Here is a 22,720-nt window from a genome sequence, read left to right as displayed (position 1 = left end):
AAGCCATGCCATGCCCACAAAGCCACACCCACAGAACCAGTAGTAAAAAAAATTGAATTTCACCACTGATCCTAGCACATGTTCCTTACCATCTTGGCTGCAACAGAGAGGTAGCCATGTCTGCCGCAGCAAAACCAGGAATTCAGTGGCAAATTAAAGACTCACAAAGTTCTTATTGATTCCATTTATTGGCATACACATTAGGAGAACAAGCACCATTTTGTCAGAGATGTAAGAGAAGAGAAACAGACCATACAAACATGCACACTGCAGCATTTGGGGAAAGTCAAAGGTAAGAAGGCAGTCACAGCAGGGTATTCAAAGCCGTTTGAAGGTTCATCAATGCTGGGCAGATATACAAGGTAGCAGAGCTACAATCACACTGTTCTGAGACCACCAGTGGACACAGGTTAATGCGAGATATATTAAGCCATGATAAGGAGCCAGTGAGTTCAAGCACTTATCTCAGTTAAGTTGGATAGTATGAAATCCACAGGAGTAATTGATTTCCACTGATAAAAATTTTATTAGCAAAAGCAGGAGAAGATAATAGCCACATATTACCATGTGTTCTCTCAAAACCTGTACAAAGGAAGCACAAAGGTTACGGTATAAAAAAAAAAATACAGTGAATTAGAGTAAGAAGACATCCCACTTATTTTCATTTTGAATGCAACATGTAATAAAAATTCCCTTTTTATGACCTTTTAGTCCCTATTTGGTGTAGAGTTGAGGCAACTTGATGGAGCTGAGCGTTTTTTGGCAGGATCCCTTCCTGATGCCTATGCAGAGTTCACAACAATTATTTTTTTCTGTCACCCCCTAGGAGCGTAACATCTGTCATTACTTAGGATTGAATTCTCAGTCTTCTGTGTGGGAGACAACCATCTTCACCAATAGGCCACCATCCCAAAGCGGGGCTACAGGACCATAAAAACTGAATTTTTGGAACTGCGAATGCAACATGCAATAAGGTTATGCCAATATATTATAAGAAATCATTAGACCCAGTCAGAGTTGTCTGTGAATGTTAGTTAATTAGACATCTAGATAGACATCAATTACTAGATTTCATTTGGGATTCACGTAAGAACTTAAAAATTCTATTTTCATTTGGACTGAATTAGTAGTAGCCTGCTGCGCTTTGTGGTGCAATAAATACAGTCCAGTCCTGTCTTAGGCTATTCTGATTATAATTATATACCACACTATAATTATATCAAGCTATAATTATAATTATTTCTTTATTTCCACCAAATTGGATAAAATTAGTAGGGCCATTAAAAATATTTCCGTTGATAAAAGCATCCCAATTTCAGAGAAATATGTTGAACATGTATTTATTTATTGGGGTGCTATTAAATGTTATTTGCAGGGAAGGTCACCATTTCAAGTCAATACATGAGATTTTTGCCATCTTAAGTGTTAATAAATATATTACAAAGCCTTGACCAAAAGGTAAACAGTGGACACACTTCTGTATTATCCACTGTAATCTACTTTAAGTCCCCTAGTAGGAAATAAATAAAAAAAATATGTTAGAGTTCTCTGCACAACATTACATACATACATACAAAGATATTCTATCTTGCAGTCTACTGATAAATGGCTTTTAGAAACACAAATACCCATTTCCTGCAAATATTTAATATGAGTAGTTTTAGAGATGCAAAAGAAGTGGGACAATAAAGGATCACAACATCTTAAAAAGTCAGATGTATATGTTTTCCAGGCAAAGAACAGCAGAACAGCAAGGATTACCAACTACAGTGGTGTCCACATTTGAACAAATGAAACTTTGTTCATCAAATTATCGGGAGAAAGTTATTACAGTGTAAATATCAAATAATTTCATTACCACAGTTTCATTAAACAGACTCTATTGGTTTAAATTAATCTTGCATCTTTCATAAATCCATAAACACAGAATATACAGTATTACGTTTTGCTAGTGCCTTATTACACCATTTGTCTCTAAATAAATTTAGCGTAAAAAGACATACCATCTTGAACAAAACCCTGGTCTACTCAAAGAGAGTTAGTGTGGATTTCTGGGTCCATTTATATTCCTGAAAAAAAATGTCAAAAATTTCTACTTCTCTGAACTTTTGGTATGGTTATGAGTTTCAAAACTATCATACTTATTATTTTTTTAAAAATCCTGTCTTTCTTTTAGGACAGGTCTGTCAAACTCATGGCTGAGTTTGGATGTATTGTCAGCCCTGGAGTAGTGGTAGAATTCAAATTTTTTTACTACCAGTTCCGTGGGCGTGGCTTGGTGGGTGTGGTGTGGCTTCATGGGCGTGGCTTGGTGGGCATGGCAGGGGAAGGATACTGCAAAATCTCCATTCCCACCCCACTCCAGGGGAAGGATACTGCAAAATCCCCATTCCCTCCTCACTCCTGGGGAAAGGATATTACAAAATCTCCATTCCCATCCCACCATATAAATATCACACACAGAACAGCATACAGTCTGCTAGAGAGACGTACCCTGAAGATGGGCTCCTTCCGAAAACTCAGAAGACAAAACTTCTTGTCTTGGTGACCGACTCAGATTGGATCCTACAACATTATCCTGGGACATGAATATTCACTTTTATTCGTGAGTTTACTCTTCAAAATTTCCTTTGAAATTGCTATTCACTTTTTAATTTTCTCCTTATATACACAGTTCAATATATTTCCAATCTTCCAATTTTAAAAATTATTATCAGTTGATTGTCCTTCAATTGTATGCCTTATTGACTATATAATGCATCTCTTTGTTTCTAATTAATTGTAAACCAGTTCTGATAATTACCTCAAACCATGGATTCCTATAGAAGACATACCTCTCTCCTCAAAACAATAGATAGATTGATTGATTGATTTAATCTAATTTTTATACCGCCCTTCTCCCGAAGGACTCAGGGCGGTGCACAGCCAAAAATAAAACAAGCACATATATAAAATTTAAAAACAATTTAAAAACATATTAAATAATTTGGCCCCGACATCATTAAAACAAAAACAACCCATTAAAATTAATGTTTAGGCCAGCCCAGCTTGTTGGAACACTAACGTCTTGAGGGCACGGCGAAAGGTGCGTAGGTCAGGGATCATCCGTATCTCCGGGGGCAATTCATTCCAGAGGGCGATTGCCCCCACAGAGAAGGCTCTCCCCCTGGGGGTCGCCAGTCGTCATTGTTTGACTGATGGTATCCTGAGGAGTCCCTCTCTGTGGGAGCGCACTGGCCGGTGGGAGGCTATCAGTAGCAGAAGGCGATCTCGTACGTACCCAGGTCCTAAGCCATGGAGCGCTCTAAAGATAGTAACCAACACCTTGAATCGCACCCGGAAGACCACTGGGAGCCAGTGCAGCTCGCACAGGAGAGGTGTTACATGGGAGCGCCATGTCCCTCCCATAATCAACCGCGCAGCCACATTCTGGACCAGTTGGAGCCTCCGGGTGCTCTTCAAGGGGAGCCCCATGTAGAGAGCATTACAGTAGTCCAGATGGGAAGTGACAAGGGCAGGAGTGACTGTGCGCAAGGAGTCCCGATCCAGAAAGGGACGCAACTGGTGAATCAGGCGGACCTGATAAAAAGCCCCCCTGGCCACAGCCGTCACATGATCTTCTAGAGACAGCTGCACATCCAGGAGGACACCCAAGTTGTGAGCCCTCTCTGAGGGGGCCAAGATCTCACCCCCAATAGTCAGCGATGGAACCAGCTGGCTATAATGGGATGCCGAAAACCACAGCCACTCGGTCTTGGAGGGGTTCAAGATTCAAGCTATACAAAAGAAATCTGTCTCTTCAAACAAGGTATGTAATTCCACACTGTTGTAATGACTCTTGTAAGCAGAGGTTGGAGGGCTGACTAGTGACTTACAGGAAACATACATTCAATTCTCTAGAGGTGGAGGGAGCCTGCTGAAATTTATTCTCTCCAGTCCCTAGAATACTCAGGGATGGATTTTGAAAACATTCTCAGCAGCTCAAACCAAGAACTCAAAATAACATTCAAAGCAAAATGCCTAATCAAGGAGGTCATCTGAACTGACAGAGCAATTTGGGGCTTGTTCTCTTCAGCAGTCTCAGTAAGCCATCAGGCTCAGCTGCAAGTGTATAAGCAATTCTTTATTTGAGTAGTCTCTGGCTCCTTCCTTCCCTCTGAGGAACAAGCAATCTGCCTGGATAATGAGCTGAGTCCAGACCAGAAAAGAAGTGAGCCAGGGAGTTTGTTTGTAAAGGGTTGATACGGACAATCCATCAGATGCTTTCCTCCTGTTGATCTCTGGCATCTCCCTCAACCTTCTTCTCCAAACTCCCACAGCTGTTCTTCCACCAGGAGAGTTGGAGAAGAAGGTTAAAGTCTACATGGCATAGGTCCTGGCCACTTGAGAGATCACCTGTCTCCTATAGTATTTCCCCAGCCAATTTCATCAGTAGGATTAGTGCTCTCCATGTTCCTTTCATTAAACATCACCATCAATTGGAACCTCATAGGTGTGCCTTCTCTGCAGAAATGCATACCCTCTGGAATGAAGTTTTCCATGGACTCCATCTAGCTCCCATCCTGCTGATGTTTTAAAGGATTTTTAAGACCTGGATGCCCAGGTCCTTTGACCCTGAAGAGCAAAGCCTTACAAAGACCCTTCAAAGTATCTGGGCTTATTTCATTTGTTTCTATCTACTTTTTGTTAGTGTGACGTGGTGGCTCAGTGGCTAAGACGCTGAGCTTGTCGATCGAAAGGTCAGCAGTTCAATGGTTCAAATCCCTAGTGCCGTGTAATGGGGTGAGCTCCCATTACTTGTCCCAGCTTCTGCCAACTTAGCAGTTGAAAGCACTTAAAAAATGCAAGTAGAAAAATAGGGACCACCTTTGGTGGGAAGGTAACAGCGTTCTGTGTGCCTTTAGCGTTTAGTCATGCCGGCCACATGACCACGGAATTGTCATCAGACAGCGCTGGGTCTTCGGCTTTGAAACGGAGATGAGCACCTCCCCCTAGAGTAGGGAATGACTAGCACATATGTGCAAGGGAAACCTTTACCTTTACTTTTTGTTACTCTTCCCATCTTCACTGTTCCTTTTTTGTCTATTGTTGTGTTTTCCTTGGAGGTCTTCTAGTCCAACTGCCTGCCCAGGGCAGGAATCCTTATTATATCCCGGACAAATGGCTGACCAATCTTTTCTTGAAAACTTCAGCAATGGAACACCCACAACTTCAGGAAGCAAGTTGTTTCGTTGACTAATTGTTCTCACTGTCAGACACCTTCTCCTTAGTTCCAGGTTGGATTTTTCTCTGATGAACCTCCACCCAATGCCTTCAATGCTCTGGAGAATAAATAACTCTCCTCTTCCCTGTGGAAGCTCTTCAACTATTGGAAGATTGTTATCATGTTACACCACCTCCAAGCCTCCTCTTGGTTAGGCTGAACATACCTAGTTCCCTTAGCCATTCATCATATGGTTTAACCTTCAGTCTCCTTATCATCTTTGTTGCTCTTCTCTGCACTCTTTCTAGAGCCTCAGTATACTTTTTTGTACTGTGACTAAAACCGGTCCAAGTATTCTAAGTGTGGCTTTACCAGTGCAGTACTATCACTTCTTGTGATCTTGATGCTTTCCCTATTTTGATGCAGTTTGTCTTGCATTTTTTATTTTTATTTTTATCTTTTATCTTTATTTTGACATGTTTTATTTGTAACCATCCAGAATTGTTTGGAGACAGATAACATAAATTTAAATCATCACCACCATCATCACTTCAGTCTTTTTGCTAATAGGCAGTAAGCCTGTAAACACACATAATTGCTATTGTGGTTACTCCAAAGGAGGTTGGTGCTTTCCTCTTCACCATGCAGACCTTCTCAGGTAGCTTCAAAACATAACTTGCAAGCCCTGAATCTTGAGTGCATCCTGCAGAAATACGCCAATGGTTGCTACCAGTGGTGGGTGCCTCTTCAGTCACGCGCTTCACTGAAGAGGTTGTAGAAAAATGCTTTTAAAAGCCTCTGACGATCCCAGCTGAGCCGCACAATAATCAGAGGCTTTTTTTTTTAACTTTTAAAAGCATTTTTTCAGTCGAAGAGTTTGTAGAAAAAATGCTTTTAAAAGTAAAAAAAACAACAACAACCTCTGATGAGGTGGGCGGGGTAACCGAGCGGCGACTGGGCCGGGGACTGGTTTGGGGACGTGGCAAGCCAATGTTATTACCGGTTCTCTGAACTACTACAAATTTTTACTACCAGTTCTTGCGAACCGGTGCGAACCAGGAGCAACCCACCACTGCTCATGGGGCCACCCTGGAAATGGTGAAGGACTGTGCTTCTTCCAGTGAAAACAGGCTCCTGAGCTCCATTTTTGGCTGCCAAAGCCTCCTGCAACCCTCTGCCGGTGAAAACGGAGCTCAGGAGAGTCACCTTCACGAGCTCCGTTTTCATTGGCAGAGGGTTGCAGGAGGCTGTGGCAGCCAAAAATGGAGCTCAGGAGCCTGTTTTCACTGGCAGAGTGTTCGGGCCACCACAGGCGCTCCCCAACAGGAGTGACGTTGAGCTGGCCACACCCACCCTGACAATGCCCATCAGGGGTGAGTTCTACTTACCTTTACTACCGGTTTGCAATTGGATCATGTGCGTGAGTGAAGAGCACACGCACGCATGCCTTGCTTGTGTGCATGCGCAGATGACATCCAGGGTGGTGGGCAGAGCCTCCCGCCGGTTTTTCTACCTGTTCTTGTGAACTGGTCTGAACCGGAGGCAACCCACCACTGATGCCCCCCCTGGCCCTCCCGAGGTCAAACACAACCCTGATGTAGCCCTCAGTGAAATAAAGTTTGACACCCCTGCCCTAGAGGATACAAAGAGGAGGAGAAGGAAAGAAAATCCTTTTATTTATTTATTAAACAAATTTATATAGCCATCCACCTCATAGTGATTCCAAGTGGCATACAATATTAAAAGTCCACACTTAAAAATTCACAATTTAACCCTTCGTCCCACCTGCCATCCTTTTGCATAATAAATTATCACCTTGTGTCTGTGCAGGATTGCAAAGAAGTTTTATCAACAGAGAGCTAGAGTGGAGAACATACAAAGAATTGTTGTAAGAATAAAATGGAGGAGAGGGAAGAATTACGTACATCGCTTTACAGTGTATTTTGTAGTTTCTCTGCTGAATTACTGGCAACTGAAATGTAAAACAGTAACCACACATTTATGCAGCTACACAGAAGAGCCAGTTAGTTCAATGGAACTGGCTCCCAGGGAAGGGAAGTACATGATTGTACATTAATTTCTTTGTGGCATTTTCCCTTTTCCTTGGCATTTGCTGAATTTGTGCAGCAGTTGGAGCAGCAGCATCGACATTCAATTTTGTAATAAAATGCCTAAATTTCTGAATAAAATTTATAAAGCTACCCAACGCAAACAGTATAGGCAAGATACAGCATTAAAAAGGACAATAAAACCCCAAACCATGTAACATTAAACATCTGCAATATATAAATACTTAGGCATTCTCATGCTAGAGTTTTTGTGCAAAATGGACATCCTCTGGGGACATCCTCTGGGGACCAAGGAATAACTTCTAGAGCAGCATTTAGGTCAGTGTCAACCTAACACTGAACTCAATTTCATTGAGGGCCACATCAGGGTTGTGTTTAATCTTGGGAGGGTGGGCATGGCCAGCTCAACATCACTTGTGTTGGGGGTGCCTGTGGTGGCCTGAGTACTCTGCCAGCAAAAGCGGTCTGTCAAGCTTTGTTGTTATCTCCAAATAAATGAATTTCCAAACGCCCGATCTTTGAGGAAATTTTTCTCTTTATTGAGCATAACGAACTGACCCTGACTCAATGCGCAGTTAGCACTGAACTTTGCCCCCCCCAAAACCTCTCTTTCCAGTTCCCAATTCTCTGCGTCTCATTGGCCATCTTCCAAGCCACTCTTCTCATCCCATCTCTGTCAATTCACAAGAATGTCCCCCCTCCCATCCCATCTCCGTGGAGACAGTTCTTCAGGGGAATTAAGTAGGTGAAAGTTCAAGCCTCTCCTCTCCTTCCTTATGGCAGCTTGGAAGCTGACACGGGCTCCCAAACTCCATTTTCGGCTGCGATGACCTCCTACAACCTCTGCCAGTGAAAACGGAGCTCAGGAAGGCTACATGCAGCCCTCCCAAATTCTGTTTCGCTGGCAGAGGCACCACGGGGTGGTCCTTCGCAGCTTTCAGGGCGGCCCCATGGGCCAGATCCAGCCCCTGGACCTTGAGTTTGACATCCCTGATTTAGGTGTTTCTTCCCTCGGCAACCACCATTGTGGATGAAAATAATGGATTCTATTGTGTTTAGAGATTAACAAACTAGAGAAAGCTACTTCAGCTTGGGCATGTGATATGAAGATGAGATTTGTTTTGATTTAAATCAAATATAGGAAAGAAAATAATAGCGCTAAATCAAATGCTTTTACTGCTTTTCACATGGTGACTGCTTATACCATAGGTAAGCGCAGCACATTTCTAATTTGAATTGTGCAAGTCATAGAATTTCCTGTGATACTCTGTGGAAATAAAAGTTGAACTTTACAGAAGCAATATAGAAAGAATATTGACACCTCATGAAAAAAAGTCTATGTTGTTTCTAGAAATTGAAGACAACTCAATGACACATAAGTAAGTAAGCACAGTACAAAATTTATTTTCCCATGTTCCCAGTAACCTGTGTAGTAACATGGGCTGAGAAATAATGACCATCTAAAAGTCACTAAAAGCTTCTGTGGTTGAAGCTAGACTAGATCTCAATTCTCATAGCTCCTAGTCCAAAACTTTAATCATTATATCGCACCAGGATCTTCTGTTAAAGATATGCCATGAAAATGAGTTTAATATGCATATTTTGGACTGGCCACTTTAATCTAGGCCCAGAAATAGACTGATATCTAGTGTAGATGATAAATAATCATAGTCATCAAGCTGGAAAGGTCCATTTAGGCCAAGCAATCAGCTCCTACTCTGTGCAAAAATTCAAATTAAAGTATTCCCAAGAGAATGCTGTCTGGACTCTTTACATGTCCTGTAATGGGGAATTCTCTTTTTAGTTCAATAACTAGTTTCACTCTTACTTTGCTTTTACCATTAGAATATTTTTCTTACTCATCATGCAATATGCCTTCCTATAAATTAATCCCACTTTTACTTCATTCCTCCTTCTCCTCCTTCCTCCTGAGTACCACGTATTGTGAGACTAGAGTATTGGGTAAAGTGCTTCTGTGGTTGGTCCCAACTTCATCACCTCCTTCTTCTGGAAGATACCATCAATGTAAATGTTTGAAGAAACAATTTTTATACATCAGAGAATCAGTTTTAATACATCAGTTTTCATTGAGCTTCAGCCTGTAACATCTCTTACCATTTCTTAGGAGGTCTGGAAATGCTGAGAGCTCTAGTCTGGAACCCCTGGAAGGCCACGGACTCCATTACATTTAGACTTGAAGTTCAACGAAGGCTCATCATTCCTTTCTAAAAATAAATTTTCTGTAGCAGCCTGATCTTAGAATCCTTTATTCTCCTTTTGTGGCACAGGGAGATCTGGATATTTCCGGATGATTGGTATGAGCAGATCTCAAAATGATTATAGGCCATGTCTGGACCAGATGGTTCACTAGTCTTAGAACTCATCCGTTTTTTTCAGAAATACTCATATTTCAATAAAAGAGGCAATACCTATTTCAGCATTACATTCTTTGATTGTGACAATTGCAAAAGAGGGAGAAAAAAAGCAAGCAAATCAGAGAAACACAATTGCAAAGATCCAATACAGGAAAATAGGCAAACACTGCAGGCTACATTATGAGGCTTTTTACAGTTTGCCTTCAATAGATTTCCTCATCTGTTTCAATATATTATTGCATTGGATTCACCCTCTTCTTCTAAGCCACAATCCTACAATTGAATGAATGTCATTAGCCTGGTACAGATGCTGAATTTCATTTTTATTTCAGTCACAGATCCCAACCAATCTGAACAATGGCAATTAAAAGTTACAAAACAGTTTAAGGATGATACCAATCTGGAAGCAGCACTTTGAAAATCTAACTTGTTCTTTTTTTTAATAGCTATTTTATGAAACATTAAAATTAAAAAATTAAACTAATGCAAACTAAAAAAAATAGAAAGTGCAGGAAAGAAGAAAAAATGGAAAGAAAAATGGAAAGAAAAACAATTATATGGTAAAGAAAAAGAAAGAAAATATATAAGGAAGTGACTTCCCATTTCATTATAAGTATAAACAATTTTAATAACATACTTTCTCTTAAAATAAAACAAATGAACTCTTCTTCCCACATCTCATGTTTTATCTATAAACCAATCCTTAAAGACTTGTGGTTGTGTCCTGTTCAGCAAAAGTCCATTAAAGGTTACCAAACATAACCACAGATCTATTTTAATCTTGATCAAATAAACCAATTATATATTCCTTCCATTTGATATTCTTGATCTTTAATCCTTTCTTTCTTTACATTTTTTTCTTTGTCACTTCTCATAATTTTTTTTTCAAAATGTTAATAAGTCTCTTCTGTAAATCTAATGTAGACAAGTTATCCAGGTCACTCTTTTGGCTTGTTATCCCTTTTAATTATTAAGCCATCAATCAAGTTCATTTTGTACAGTATATCCTATACAGCATCTTTTCCCAATATAATTCCTGTAGCCTATCATTTTTAAATCCACTTTCAGATCAGTCTCAATCTTGTCTGGTTCCATAACACAATTTAAACACAGTTTATTTATAATGGCAGACATTAATTGTTTATAGATATCTTTCAATACATCCAATGTTAAAGAATTTTGCTCCATTCTGTATTAGCAAGTAAATGTAAACATTTATCTCCTTTATTTGTAATGTTTAGTTCTTTCCTTTTGCCTCTAGTGTCCAACCTTCAAAATCTCATCCTATCATTTTTAAAGAATTCAAAACTGCATTTTCCCATAGGAAGGATTTTTATAATTAATCTCAAAATCTTATTTCAAATCCATCTGGACCATTTGTAACTTTCCAAAATCAATATTCTAATCACCATTTTACTTTTTATTTTTAAAAACATTTAAAGTCCTTAAACTTTCATTTAAAACTTGTTTTGGTATTGATTGAAGGAAACTCACCTGGTGCTGTAAAACCGGTAGCTGAAATGCAAAGCAATTTCTGAAAGTAATTAGAAAAGGAAGTGTGCAAACTGTGTGTCTATAAAGGAACTGATCAAAAGAGCCAATATAGTCTTGCGCATCCACAGAGATATAATGCTGAGATCACAGGGAGTGATAGTTCTACTCTATGCTACTCTGTGCAGACTGTACCTGCAATAATCTGTCCAGTTTGGGCTGCCAAGTAACAAAAAAAATACGGAGAACCTGAAAATAATGTAAAAAAGAGGAATATTGGAGGACATTGAAGGACATAGTAACTAAATCTTATAAGGCAGTGTTTTTCAAACTTGATAACTTTAAGATGTATGGACTTCATCTACCAAGTTGGGAAACATTGCTATAATGAGTAGTTAAAGGAACCAAGTAAGTGTGGCATAAAAACAAGAAGGTTCAGAGGAGACAGAATAGCAAAATAATAGAATTGGAAGGGACCTTGGAGGTCTTCTAATCCAACCCCTTGCTCAGGCAGGAAACCCTGTACCATTTCAAACAAATGGTTATCCTCTCTCTTCTTAAAAACTTCAAATGTTGGAGAATTCACAACTTCTGAAGGCAAGTTGTTTCACTGATTAATTGTTTTGTCAGGAAATTTCTCCTTAGTTCTAGGTTGCTTCTCTCCTTGATTAATTTCTATCCATCGCTTCTTCTCCTGCCCTCAGGTACTTTGGAGAATAGCTTGACTCCCTCTTCTTTGCGGCAGCCCCTTAGATACTGGAACACTGCTATCATGTCACCCCCTAGTCCTTCTTTTCATTAAACTAGACATACCCAATTCCAGCAACCGTTCTTTATATGTTTTAGCCTTCATTCCCTTAATCATCTTTGTGGCTCTTCTCTGCGCTCTTTCTAGAGTCTCTCTAGAGAACTCTTTATAGAGTATAGCCTAAAAACTAAAGGTTAAGAGGAAGGATAGCATCCTTTGGTTATCACAGGAAACAAGTGTAGACAAGCACCAATGATCGAAAGCTTCATATAAGGCCAAACTCAGAATAAGGTCAAATTTCCTAACTATGAGAATTTTTAAGCTTGCCTCCAGAATTGTGGGGGTCCTGCAATCCTGGGTCTTTAAGAAAAAATTAGACAGGTGTCTGTTGGAGATGAGCTGAGAATTCCTGCCCAGGACAGGAGGCTGGACTATAAGAACTCCTAGGTTTTTTCCAACCCTATGATTCTATGATCTTGATTGGGCTCCAAAGTAAGCAAGCTTGGACTTACCGTGTGTCCCTGAAAATAAGACCCTGTCTTATATCTTTTTTGCCACCAGAAAAGACACCGTCTTATTTTTTTGGGGTGGGGATGTCATCCACTGACTCACCTCACTTGCGCTCGTTGCCCCCAGCCTATCAGAGGCCTTCGGGAACTTCTTTGTCTGGCAACACCAGCTAGAGAGGCCTTCAGGAAAGGTCTTTAGGAAAAGCCTCTTTAGCTGATAACAGAGCTCCAGATAGATCTTTAGCTCTGTTATTGGCTTCAGAGGCCTTCAGGAAAGCCTTGCTAGTTGCAGCAAAAGAAATGGGCCAAGGTGTGCGAGCCAACTATCTGAAGGTAGGTAATAAGGCAGCTCCACTCCCACATCCCCTATCTTAATTTTTACCTGTGCACCCTGTAGTGGGTGGAGTCTTAATTAGGGCTTATTTTGGGGGTAGGGCTTATATTGGACACACGTGTAAACATCAAGCTAGGACTTACTTTCTGAATAGGTTTTATTTTCGGGAAAACACGGTACTTAATTCTTGAATGGAACACCTCAGGGAGTTTCAAGATGATAGGCTAGATTGGGAAGTCTTTAAAAACTAAAACCAACCCCCCCCCTTGGAATAAATTATCAGGGATGAATTATTGCTACAAAGCAGCTTCATGTATGCATCCATAAAGCCACCAGCTTGACTTGGGGAAACATTTATGTTAATGAAAGATTAGAGTTTTTAGCTTTTGTAGATTAGCACCCTGAGTTCAAAACAGCCACCTGAAAGAGTTTCTCAGCTGTTTACACTTATCACAGTTGTTTTTCAGTGATTTCCAAGGCAGTTCATATTAATGAAGCAAAAGATGTGGTGTTGCCAGTTCTGATTGTGTAGAAGAGCTAAGCAAAAAGAGAAGCGTGTATTTTTTATTATCTTTCTCTATAACACATAGACATATAAACAGCCGGATTATTCAACTTTCAGATGCAATCATTGCTGCAGTGTTGACATTAAATCTGACAATTTAATGAGTTGTTTTGTCTGATCCAACCCATCCCTTCAAGGAATAAATGTCAATAAATAGCTTTAAAATTGTGAATAGAAAATAAATATGATTTTTGAGTGGAAAGAGCGGGATAAATGCTTTATAAAAGCAATTGATCATGGCTCTAGGTTTATGTCATCAAAGTGGAAAGAGAGGGATAAATGCTTTATAAAAGCAATGATCATAGTTCTAGGTTTATGTCACCACCCAACTCCTAAATGACTCTGGGCAGCTCACAATATCAAAAAGAAAACACATAAAAACATAATGCAGTACAAATAACCAAGCTTCCATATTGACCCACCTTTGCAAATGTAGACTTGTGCCTGCTTGTGATGTGCCTCCCGTTTAATCCGCTTCCAACTCTGCAATCAATAACCAGTTATTTCAATCCAGTGATAATTTTATGCAAGGGTTAGGGTTAAAATGAATACAAATATTTTTTGTGCCAGGGGACCTACCAAAAATACATTCTGTATACTGAAAGCCAAGCTCCAAGATGGAGGAAAAAAAATCCTTCCTGAATTGAATTATCTTAGCCTCAGACAAAGATCACCTTTTAAAATATTTCATGTATACCGGAAATAAGTATATTATCAAAACATTCAAAATCTAGTATTTTGTCTAAAATAAAACACATAATATGTAACTATGTCTAACTGTATCTGAGTCTTTGCAAGCTTTAGCTGTTCATCTGACTGCCTGTAAAGGGTAGTCTATACTCTATAGTATAGCCCAGGGCTACACTAGTAGCTCGCAGCTCGCGGACCAGATGCGTCCGCGAGCCCATGCCCAGTTTAGCAAAGGGGAAAAAAGTCCTGATACATCATGTGATGCCGCCATAAAGACATGAGTTTGACACCCCTGGTCTAGCCTTTAAGTCCTAACTGGGACTATAATGAATCCTTCCTGTGAGAAAATGCCTATATTTTGAATTCTTTTTTTATAAATAAGATGTTACAATAGCAATAACAATAGCACTTAAATTTATATACCACTTTACAGTGCTTTACAGCCCTCTCTAAGTGGTTTACAGAATCAGCATATTGCCCCCAACAATTTGGGTCCTCATTTTACCCACCTTGGAAGGATGGAAGGCTGAGTCAACCTTGAGCCTGGTGAAATTTGAACTGCCAAATTGCAGGCAGCCAGCAGGCAGCAGAAGTAGCCTGCAGTACTGGACTCTAATCACTGTGCCACCATGGCTACAAACAGGACTCCAGAAGGAAATAAAGATTACAATTAAAATTGTATATACATATACATATACATATACATATACATATACATATACATATACATATACATATACACACACATATATATATATTCAAATTCTGTATATCAAATTCTTCAGTTCTATGGCTGAAGCTCTGCATATGGTGCGTGATCTGCATATGGCAGGGCCAGCTTGTTAGTTTAAAGATGATGAGGGATGATTTTCTGCCTTTCCTCATTCATATTTCCCTCTACCTAGTATGTTGCAGCTTGGAGCATGGAAAACCACCACTTGCTCATTCTACTCTGCTGTCGCAAACCCTACCTATTGGTTGGAATGGTTTATCCAGTGATCACACAGGAAGTTCTGTGGGTTGGTACACAACATGCTGCTCTAGTTACCGCAGCATGGTTCAGAAAGATTTTAACCACATCGAAGCAACCATCTATTATTTTCACATGGTGAAACTTCTCAACGCCCTAATCTTGAAAAGGCAAACAAGAGCTTTTTGTGTATCCCGGCCACTTTTCCTCAATCAAGCAACCATCCTCATAAAGCCCAAATGCCATCTAAAGGGCTGTTGTCTTTTTCCTGCCACAATACAAGTGCAACACATCTCACTCATTAGAAGCCAACCTACTCGGTTCCCATTCACAAATTCCTTGGGCCTGAATTAATGCCAGAGAATTAAGTCTCTGTCAAAGGAGTCAGTGATTAAAAATGAAACCCGGGAAGCACTCTAGCCATGCAGTGTGGGCAGAGACAATAATGTTTTGTAAGAGGTTTTGTTTGATGTGTAATGACGGGAATTAATCATTTTATGGAACAGAATTGTGCTTTGTTATGTAAACTTATGTAAAGCCTGCCTTATGTGACCTTTTTCAATTAGGAACAAATTGTTTAAAACTATCTTCCTTCTGGGGGCCTCTGAATTGCAACCCCTGGGACTTGGTTGTCATTTGGCCCCGAGAAGACTTACAGCTGTAGTGCAGCAGGAAGAGAGAGAAAGAAAGAGAGAAAGAGGGGGAGGGGGAGGGGGAGGGGGAGAGAGAGAGAGAGGGAGGGAGAGAGAGAGAGAGAGAGAAAGAGAGAGAGAGAGAGAGAGAGAGAGAGAGATTAAAATTTGATTTCACTACCAATAAATTTCACTGGGAAATCTCAGGATTCTGTGTAGACAGAAGTAAGATGTCCTTTAACATCCTTTGTCATTCCTTGCTTTATGTTTCTTCATGGCATTCAAGAGAATTGGACTTTTCTTTTGGGTTAATTGGGAGGTGGCTGTTTTTTAGGTCAGTGCATTGTCCTAAGATGTGAAATTCAGATAAAGAGATTATTATACTGAGGTAAAAAGATAACTGAAATACATTGGGGTTCCAAATCTTTTCTAGCAAGAACACATGTTTGGAAACAGGTCATATTACAGGTAGCCCTTTTTTTTTTAAAAAAAAATTGATTTATATGCCGCCCTTCTCCGGAGACTCAGGGCGGCTTACAATGCGTTAAGCAATAGCCTTCATACTTTTGTATATTTTATACAAAGTCAGCTTATTGCCCCCACAATCCGGGTCCTCAAGCCCTTGACTACCACAGTTGTTTAGTGATTGCTTGAAGTTCCAACAGTGCTGAAAAAAGTGACTTATGACCGTTTTTCACACTTACGACCGTTGCAGCAACCTCATGGCCATGTGATCAAAATTCAGATGCTTGGCAACTGACTCGTATTGATGGTTGCAGTATCCCAGGAGTCATGTGATGACTTTTTGAGATTTTCTGACAAGCAAAGTCAATGGGGATGCTAGATTCACTTAAAGACCATTTTACTAACTTAACAACTGCAGTGATTCACTTAGCAACTGTGGCAATAATGGTCATAAAATGGAGCAAAACTCAATGATTCACTTAGCAACAGAAATGTTGGGCTCAATTGTGGTCATGTGTCAAGGACTACCTGCTTTCAAATACAAAACAATCATTTGCCAGAAGACAGGCTCCTCATCATCTGTTTAGCCAGCCAGATTTATTTTATTTTATTATTTTCATTTATTTGATTATTTCCTGGCTAGATGACCAAACCTGCTGAGTTTTCATTTTGATGATGATGATGTGGTGGTGGTGGTGATGATGATGATGATGATGATGATGATGATGATGATGATGATGGTATTGGCCAATCAGAATGGTCAAACTACTGGTAGATTGCTCTTTGTTTGTGGCTGTTTATTGCACAATTTCAAAAGTGCCATCTGTACAGTTATAGCAGCTGATGTTAAAAGGGCAAGAATAGCAGCATAGTTGTTTGTTTTTAAAAATGGTTCAAGGGAGCTTTGTTTTGGATGTTATGAGTAGCATGTGGTTCTTTAATGAATTCTTATTTTGGTTTTTCTACCTGGTAGAGAGAAAGGGGCTTGTGAATGTTTCATCTTGGGTACTAAATTCATGGATGCTTTTCTCTTGGAAAGCAGGGAAAGAGTGCACATTTAATATATTGATTTCATTAATTAATCAATATGCCACACATCTATAGTTTGAGGTCATTGTAAGAAGCTTCATATTGCTTTTCTGCCTTAAAAAAGATATAATTTTCATCACGTCACATTCAGCTCCAATGATTTTATGGATGCAACAAGCAGGTTTTTAGCAATGACAAGAAAATGGTTTGTATTGCTTTCTTCAGAGGTTTTTTCAATGTTTTTAGGAAATAATATCCTTCACCTAGCTCTCTTGGTTATTCGCTTGCACACTTATTATTTCATAAAATAATCCATAATTACAGCAGGTGGTAGTATCTATCTGAATTTGGCTGATGTCAGAAAAGCTAAATAGGACATGACAAATTTATTCCTACTTGGATGAAAGGCCAACAGAAAATCTCAGGACTCTAGCTAGATTGAAACATCCCCAACCTGCAAAAAAAGTCCTAACTCTCAGAAAGAAGCAATATTAAACCACTCTATATTATTGCTAAGAAAATAATCTGGAGAGAACTATAATATATGAATAAAACATTATGTAGCAAATATTTGCCATGGTGAGCCACAGTGACACAGTGGTTAGAATGCAGTACTGCAGGCTACTTCTGCTGACTGACGGCTGCCTGCAATTTGGCACTTCAAATCTCACCAGGCTCAAGGTTGACTCAGCTTTCCATCGTTCCGAGGTGGGTAAAATGAGGACCTAGATTGTTGGGGACAATATGCTGACTTTGTGAAGCGGTATATAAGTCAAAGTATATATCTGTCATCTGCATTCTATAACTGTCTGGTTTGGTTCTGCAACCCAACAATAGAGACACAAACTTCAGAGGATAATTAGAACTGCAGAAAAAACAATTATTTCCAACCTGCCTTCCATTGAGGATCTGTATACTGCACGAGTCAAAAAGAGGGCTGTGAAAATATGTGACCCCTCACATCCTGGACACAAACTGTTTCAACTCCTACCCTCAAAACGACACTATAGAGCACTGCACACCAGAACAACTAGACACAAGAACAGTTTTTTCCCAAACGCCATTACTCTGCTAAACAAATAATTCCCTCAACACTGTCAAACTATTTACTAAGTCTGCACTACTGTTAATCTGCTCATTGTTCCCACACCCATCTCCTTCTACTTATGACTGTATGACTGTAACTTTGTTGCTTGTATCCTTACGATTTATATTGATATTGTTCCTGATTGCTTATTTGTACGCTATGACTATCATTAAGTGTTGTACCTTATGATTCTTGATGAACGTATTTTTTCTTTTATGTACACTGAGAGCATATGTGTCGAGACAAATTCCTTGGCCAATAAAAAAATAAATTCTACTCTATTCTAAGTGCTATTGCTATTGCTATTTATAAAATGCTTTCTCATATCATATCATAGCATTATAAAGGATTCTGGCGTGTATGTAATGGAATACGGAGATGGTCATGGAGAAAATATACCGCTACCATTAATACATTAACATTCAGAAAAAAGGAAAGCATGAGAAAGAAACTCAAGATTGTTGCCAGGTTTTCAAGATGCTGTCATTGTAACCTATACAATAGTGTTTTAGTATTTCTTATGAATTTTTGATCTGGTCTGTCTGTCTGAAAGGAATGTCATGAATGGCTAGATCTGGATATTCAAGCTTTTTTTCTGAGGGAGACAGGCATTTGTGTTTGCTCTTTTTTCAATGTGCGTTGTCTATTTTAGGGCTGCAGAAATTGGGATCTGAGAATTACATGATTTTTAAGTGATAGTCTACACCCCAAACTAAATTTTGTGTATTTTAAGGTTTTTTTAAAAAAAATAAAATTAATGAAACACATTTAATAATTTGTTTATTGTTGCATTAAATTTAGCAGCAATTTATGAAAAAGTTGGGGAGGGGAACCTTACCAAAATCTTTGACTGCTGCTGCCTCTGGTTGTGTAAAGGTAAAGGTTCCCCTCGCACATATGTGCTAGTCGTAGGGGGTGGTGCTCATCTCCGTTACAAAGCCGAAGAGCCAGCACTATCCAAAGACGTCTCCATGGTCATGTGGCCGGCATGACTAAACACCAAAGGCGCATGGAACGCTGTTACTTTCCGACCAAAGGTGGTCCCTATTTTTTTACTTGCATTTTTTACGTACATTCGAACTGCTAGGTTGGCAGAAGCTGGGACAAGTAACGGGAGCTCACCCCATTACGCGGCACTAGGGATTCGAACTGCTGAACTGCCAACCTTTCAATCGATAAGCTCAGCATCTTAGCCACTGAGCCACCACACCCCTTCTGGTTGTGTACCTCAGGCTTATTATGATATATGCAGCACTTATGGCCATGAAAATTGGAGGTTGTATACAAAACCAGGTTGCATTCCCTGTTCTGAGACTGACATGTAATGTTGATGAAACTGAATGAGTTTCAACATTATCCTGGTAATTTTTTTACCCTAGGGGGAAAAAAAAATATTTGTAAGCATATACTGTACCCTTTCAAAGCTGTAGATCTGTTGTCATGCAAGAACTAAATGCTTGATAGGAAGCATCTGTAAAATCAGCAATTTACCTTCTATTAGGTAAATATACCTTCTTTTATAAAACGTATCTTTTATTTTATGTACACTGAGAGTATATGCACCAAGACAAATTCCTTGTGTGTCCAATCACGCTTGGTCAATAAAAAATTCTATTCTATTCTATTCTATTCTATTCTATTCTATTCTATTCTATTCTATTCTATTCTATTCCAGCCTTCCCTGGTCCATGTATGGCAGATGTGATAGGATTCCAACTCTTGAAATTCCCACTCAGCAGGCTGGCAGGGAGCCATAGGAACTATAGGCCCAACTCATTTTGGAAGGGAACCAGACTGAAGAAGGATTTAATGCTTTGTTATTTAAATCTTCTGTGCATTGTACTTATTAGTTCATTGTTCCTTGAGAGATGTTGCTAAGTTCTGCTCTGACAACTAAATGGCTATCGTTATTAACTGAGGAATGAAAAGACTGAAATGGTTCTTATGTGTGCAATAACTAGGATAACCTTGAACAAAATTAACCTGCCACCACGAGTCACCATTTGAAGAAACACCATAACATTTTATTTATTTATTTATTTATTTATTTATTTATTTATTTATTTATTTATTTATTTATCTGATCAATTTATGTTCTGTATGATCAGAGTTCTGATCGTACAGTGAATAGTTTCAAGTTACATATTCACATTGTGCTTTCCTGCTACTTTCTCATGGGAACAGGGCAGTAATTTCGGGCTTGGAAAACTGCAGATGCAAGAAGTATTGAGTTTTACAATCTCTGTGAAAGTCCAGAAATTAACAAAAGAACAGTTCATCAAATGAGCTTTTCCTGTGACAGCTGTTTCCCAGCGGAGCCCTCCAGGTATGCTAGTGGATCATTCCCACCACTTTCACATCTGGCTTGTGGGCCAGATGGAGTGAATTGCCTTATGCTGAAGATTTAATGTAGGATCCATGGCACTGCATAGTCAGAACCCATTACATGCTTCCTTCCTACAGTTCTTTCCTTTCCAAGATTAGAATTTTGCTGCACACAATTGCCTTTCAGTGGTTTGAATGAAGAGCTTTCTCTATCATGGCTCCCCTCTTTTAGAATTGTATTTCTCAATCTTGGAGACTTGGCTTGCTGGGGAATTCTGGGAGTCGAAATCCTCCATGTTTAGGTTTTTCTAAACCATTAATGTTGCCAAGATTCAGAAACATCACTTTAAAAGACCTTTCCCCAGAGGTGATAAAGAGGTGGCCTTTTGGATAGTTGACAGGTAGTCCTGGACCAGTGGTGGGTTTCAAAAATTTTTACTACCGGTTCTGTGGGTGTGGCTTGGTGGGTGTGGCATGGCAGGCGTGGCAGGGGAAGGATACTGTAAAATCTCCATTCCATTCCCACTCCAGGGGAAGGATACTGTATAATCCCCATTTCCTCCCAATCAGCTGGGACTTGGGAGGCAGAGAATAGATGGGGGTGGGGCCAATCAGAGGTGGTATTTACCAGTTCTCTGAACTACTCAAAATTTCTACTACTGGTTCTCCAGAACTAGTCAGAATCTGCTGAAACCCACCTCTGTCCTGGACTTACAACCACAACTGAGCCCAAAATTTACCATATTTTTTGGAGTATAAGACGCACCTTTTTTCCCCCTAAAAGGGGATAAAAATTTAGGTGTGTTTTATACACCGAATGTAGCCCCGCCCACCCACTGGTCCCCACCCTTTGGCCTCTGCCTCGCAGTAGTTGCCTCCTTGCAGCAAACAGCAAGAAAAAACAGCTCCTTTCAGCTTCAGCACAGCCTAATTAGCACAAGTTGATTGGATCAGCCTCCCACCTCTCAGCTGTTTTGCTCTCAGCTGTTTTGCTTGCTGCAAAGAGGTAAATTGATGGAGCAGATTTTTTTTTTCCTTGTGCTAATCAAGCTATGCTGAAAACGAAAATGAAAGTAAAGCAGGCTGTTTGCTGTTTGCTGCAAGGAGGCAAAATTGCTCAGAGGCAGAGGCAGATTTCTTTTTCTTCTTTTCCTCACCAAAAAAGATAGGTGCGTCTTATAGTATGGTGCATCTTATACTCCGAAAAATATGGTATGTTGCTAACAGTTATTAAGTGAGTTTTGCCCTATTTTACAGTTGTTAAGTGAATCACTACAGTTGCTAAATTAGTAACACTGTTGTTAAGCAAATCTGGCTTCCCATTGACTTTGCTTGCCAGAAGGTCACAAAAGATGACCAAGTGATACTGCAACTGTCATAAATACATGCCAGTTGCCAAGCATCTGAATTTTGATCACGTGACCCCAGTTCTGTGAAAAATGGTCATAAGTCACTTTTTTCAATGCTGTTGTAACTTCAAATGGTCATTAAACAAATGGTTGTAAATCAAGGACTATCTGTATTGGGACCCAGATTATAGGAAATGTTCTTTTGAGTGATTTGGCAGAAGGCCCTCAACTTTACAATCTGCTATCAAAATACCTAAAGGATTATTTTCTGCTGTATTAACCTATCCAGCTACTAAATTAAGGTACTCATCCTGCTGTCATCTATGGCAACCCATTTATAGAAATCTTCCTTCTCTAAGGGTTAGTATCACCATCTTGTTGCCAGTTAAAAACTTTAACTTGCTCAAGGCTTTTAACATTATGTATATTTGAAATGGATTCGGTATAATTTATATGGGATTGTTACACTGGAAAGTACTAAGAAATCTGGAAAATTAAAAAAAAAAAAAGACTTTGGAAGAAGGCAATAGAAACTTTTCTTTGTATTGTTCCAGAAATGCCATGGATGAACCTGGGTGGTCACTAGGAATGGAACTCAATTAATATAGAGTTTACGTCATCCTGGATTTTAAATCTTGCATGTTCCAAGCATTTGCAATTTTATTTCTCGTGACTGTATTTTACATTTTTAGGTACTCATAGCTGAAGAACGGTTAATAAATGCTTCTCATAAACGAATCACTAAAATATGTGCCATTTTAAACATTGTTCCCTACTAAATTCACATACAATCTTGGAAATGTGAGAGACGACCTGATGCTCCATTACAGCAAACACAGTCTTTGTCCAAAGTAATTCTTAAGATGCAATGCATACACA

The sequence above is a fragment of the Pituophis catenifer genome, unplaced genomic scaffold (assembly GCF_029215685.1).
Source record: "Pituophis catenifer annectens isolate HBS135680 unplaced genomic scaffold, rPitCat1.0.hap2 SCAF_2, whole genome shotgun sequence".
In the NCBI taxonomy this organism is placed as follows: Eukaryota; Metazoa; Chordata; class Lepidosauria; order Squamata; family Colubridae; genus Pituophis; species Pituophis catenifer.
This window is presented reverse-complemented; position numbering follows the sequence as displayed.